Below are 4,375 nucleotides of genomic sequence, written 5' to 3'. Positions count from 1 at the left end.
GTTCCTGGGTCATCTCTGGTCTGTGATCTGAAGAATGATGTCTGCTCCTTGTCAGTTCTTGCTGGTGTTTAGTAGAATCCTCTCTCCTGCTGAATCTGCTGCCTTTGTCCTAGACTCTCTGTGTTGCAGCTATGGCGGCTACGGCTGCCACCATACCCGCCACAGCTGAAATCATGGCTGCTGGCAAGTGCTCAGATTTGTCTCCTTGCCTGGATTTTCCCGCTTTGGCCTAACTCTTAGTACTGTGATGCACACTTGGTGTGATTCTCTGGCTTAGGACTGTTCACTGGAGCACTTAAACTGCTTTCTATGTGAGAGCTTGTTTAGCTTCCAGCTTCTCCTCTGCTATCTTCCCGGAACCCTAAATTTAAATTTTTAATGATAAATTATTTTAAAATCTTTTCACTCGGGCATAGGTATGGATAGATAAGTGATGTGTGCAGAATCAGAATTATTCAGAAGGTTGTAAATGGATGCTTACCTAGTTTTCTCTTGGATGAATCATAGAATACAGACTGTCCTAATTGGAAAAAGTTAGCCTTCTGAGATTTTCTCCATATAAACACTCCATCAACATTTTATTAGAGGATTATTCAAGATTAGCTATATGTTGATTGATAATGACTGATCATGACAGAAAGTTGAGGGAAAACCATCTACACTTCAGTGAGGTTCTGATTTGTGCTTCACAAACTTTTATGAAAGCTCTGCATTTCCAAAAATTCCTTGGGTTGTTACACTTTCTGATATTGTCTCAATTCAAGTACTTCTCCTTGAAGTTCCATACTATTCAATGATGCTGTATTAGCTCTTTTTTACAATTTGCAGACTGGTCTTTTTGATGAAATTTGTGCTTTTCAAAATTGCTCTCCAAATTCCATCCACAAACTGCATACAAAATTTATCTGAAAAAATTTCTCTCATTTGATAGTGCATATACTTTTAGTTTTCATTACAAATATAGAATGTAGTAAAAATTCTCATAGCAATTATACTGCATTAGCTTGTGGGCAGATTCTAATATAAATAATATACTGTGTTCATGTAGAGATTTTGAGTATCCAAATTAATAAGCCTGTGGTCCTAAAACCTATACCTTACTTATATTGAGTGACAAATACATCTTCATATAAGTACAGAAGTTCTCCTTGTATCTTTTTAATATATTTTTTATTATAAATACTGTACAGAGGGGTTCCAATTACATAAGTAAGGTAATGAGTACATTTCTTATTGAGCATTGTTACCCACTCCTTTGTTTTTCCCCTACCATCTCTTCCCTTCACACGTCCCCACCTCCCCACTTCACCCATCCTCTGATAGAGAGTCTTGTATATCTCATTGTTACAATGGGTCAATCAGTATCCTTTCCTTATATCTTAAATGAAAAAGTGCTGGATTGATTTATGCTGATTCTATTTGTGTAGACACATCTAAAATCACTGGCCAAGTCCAGGAGCACATAAATGAAATGCCATCATTTTTTTGTCAGTTGGTATAATTGTGTTCTACACATTTATTGACAGGCTACAAATTATTCTCAAACTTGAAAACATTAAAAATAATTCTTTTTTTTCTTATTTTCTTGGCCAGGAAATCAGCAAGACCTCAGTCAGCATTTCTCACATAGGAATTTTCACATGGGTTAGTTAAATGTATATGTAGAGTCCAGTTTCCTGAGGACTCACTCATCTGCCTAGGAATTCATGCTTGGCTGTTGGAAAAAGAGCTCAAGTAAGGATGCCATTTAAAGCCTTTTAACTTTACTCTTTACCAGGGTATTCTCCTGCTACTTTGGTTGTTGAGAGTGTCTACAAAAGTAAGCATTCTGTGAGGAGCAGGGAGACACCATATGACTTATACTTACTGAGATTTCCAAGTGACTTGCTATCCCTTGTACTGCATTTTGTAAGTCAAATCTCTCTAAAACTACCAGTTTTAAGAGATAAGAGGAGTGGTAAAAGAACTCTTAGAGACAAATACATCTTCAATATATATTGTTCCAAGTATTCAGTTTAAGGTATATTCAAATACTGGTGAAACTTTTGTTGGCTGTAATTATGTGTCTTTCTCCATGTGTGCATGTATACATGTGTATGTATATGTGTGTAAATAGTAACATACATGTGTACATTATGGCTTATATCATCATTTATTCCTTGCTAACAAATAAAGTAAGGAATCCCTAAAGTATTAACAGAAACTGTGTAGTTAAAGTCTTAATTCTTCACTCTGCTTCTTTACACAAAGACTTTGCAAATTCTCATTAATAAAGTTTCCTTAAAATCTGAAATGTACATACTTAGTACATAATGTCTGCTACCATAAATCTTAAATACTTTGCAGAAAAGTTTTATACCTGCCAAAGAGTCCTATTTTTGGCATATATAAGCAAAATTCCAAAATTAAGCATATTTAAAAATTAAAACTTTTAACAAGCCTTAACACTTGCAGCAATGTTCATTTTGACAGGTTCCTTGTATAGAATAATTGAATTCCTCCTCTTACACATCTCTTGAACTACAAATTTCTGGAATTATTTTGTTTTTGGCATGTCTATCTTGATTTTATTCTTCAATGTGTGCTTATAAAAAAATACATGATTCTAAAATTTCACAATTCTTTTGAACTTACTTTTTGTTGAATTGTCTAGTTTAATAAAATCAATAAAAATTATACTTTATATATAAAAAAGGTTCTGTGCTCAAGTTAGCATCACATACACTAACATTGGAACGATACAGAGAAGATTAGCATGCCCCTGCACAAGGATGACATGCAAATCCATGGAGCCCATATTTTTACAACAACAGATGTTGAAAGGTATGTGGCAACAGGGAATCGTACTGCATTCTTGGTGGGAGTGTAAACTTGTTCAACTACTTTGGAAAGCAGTATGGAGGTTTCTCAAAAGACTCCACATAAAACTCCTCTATGACACAGTAATCCCACTTTTGGGGATTTACCCAAATGATCATAAACAAGTCCATACTAAAACTACCAGCACTCCTATGGTTATTGCAACATTATTTAGGATAGCTAAGATATGGAACCAACCCAGATAACCTCATTAGATGAATGGATCAAGAAAATGTGGTATATATACAAAATGGAATTCTATGCCTCCATCAGAACGAATGACACTGCCCAATTTCTTAGGAAATAGAAAGACTTGGAAAAAACTTTATTGAGTGAAGTAAGCCAAGTCTAAAGAATCATAGGTCCCATGATTTCCCTTATTTTCAATAACGAATATATGTCTGGGATAAGCAGAAAAGTTCAAAAGATATGTGCATATAACCAGATAAGATGATGTTAAAGAAATTGAACCCCAAGATAGGGACACAAGTTGTTTTTTGTTTCTTGCTATTGTTTCTAACATACTTATAATGTGCGATGTCATTTTTTTGTTTCTTTGTATGTTTCTCCCCACGCCATAACCCATGTTTTCTCTGTATTTGAAGTTGGTGCACTTACATATTGTATGTATGCTTCTCTAATTTGGGGAGGGGAAGGGAAAAATATGCTCAAATAGGGATACAGGTTGACCCATTGTAACAATGCGATGCACAAGACACTATGTTGCAAAATGAACTTTACAATTTAGGCAGAGGAAGGAAGGGGGAGGGGAGTGTACTTGTGGAGGTGGGAGGGAAGGCATTGTAGGGAAAATATAAAGGAGGAGGTAACAATGCTTGTTAGGAAATGTAATAGTCTCCTTTTTCATGTAAATTTGACCCTTCTGCACAGTATTATTAGAATAAAAACATAAAAATGTTCTGAGATGGAAGAGTTTATTTCCTCTATTTTACCCATATAATATCGTTAACAAAGAAATTAATGCAGAACACTGAGATGAAGGTAATTTGAATAAATGTGTGTGTGTGAGTGCAGCAGCGCGCAAGCAAACACGCGCATGCATGCGAACACATGCCATGTATATATATTGGTGTGCTCAGAGTTTAAAATCAGGGATTCAAGGTCTTGCTAGGTCTTTCCTATCTAGATTGGTGAGCTACTATATAAGCTACATCTCAATTCCTGGCTCTTTGATAGTTAATTAAATATTTTGAAAAATAATTCATTGAAGTTTTTTTTGGGGGGGGCCTGATTGGCTCCAAAGTGCTATCCACAGATCTCAGTCTCCTGAGCAAATATTCAGAGTAGATACCATTATAAGGGTGACCAGCCAGCACAAGGCTTTTAGAATAATTTTAAAAATAAAAGAAATTTTATTTCATGGGATCCTGTTTTATCATCACCTAATTTGAAAGACTTTTGGAGTGATTATATGCCAATTTAATTCGTTTGGAGATTAAAAGATAGTAAGCAATGATATTTAAAAATTTTAGTACTTTTTAAAAAAGAAACTGGA

The 4,375-nt window shown here is 34.9% G+C and overlaps 1 non-coding gene across 1 annotated transcript; it reads left to right on the top strand.

Annotated features, from left to right (window-relative positions):
- Positions 1 to 2,700: 2,700 nt before the first annotated feature.
- On the top strand, positions 2,701 to 2,803 carry LOC122099438. Its single transcript, XR_006145919.1, has one exon. It is a non-coding gene; the product is annotated as a U6 spliceosomal RNA (small nuclear RNA).
- Positions 2,804 to 4,375: the final 1,572 nt, after the last annotated feature.

The sequence above is a fragment of the Dipodomys spectabilis genome, unplaced genomic scaffold (genome assembly GCF_019054845.1).
Source record: "Dipodomys spectabilis isolate Male_0828 unplaced genomic scaffold, ASM1905484v1 ptg000514l, whole genome shotgun sequence".
In the NCBI taxonomy this organism is placed as follows: Eukaryota; Metazoa; Chordata; class Mammalia; order Rodentia; family Heteromyidae; genus Dipodomys; species Dipodomys spectabilis.
Note: the sequence above shows the minus strand (reverse complement) of the source record. Positions and strands in the feature narration are given on the sequence as shown.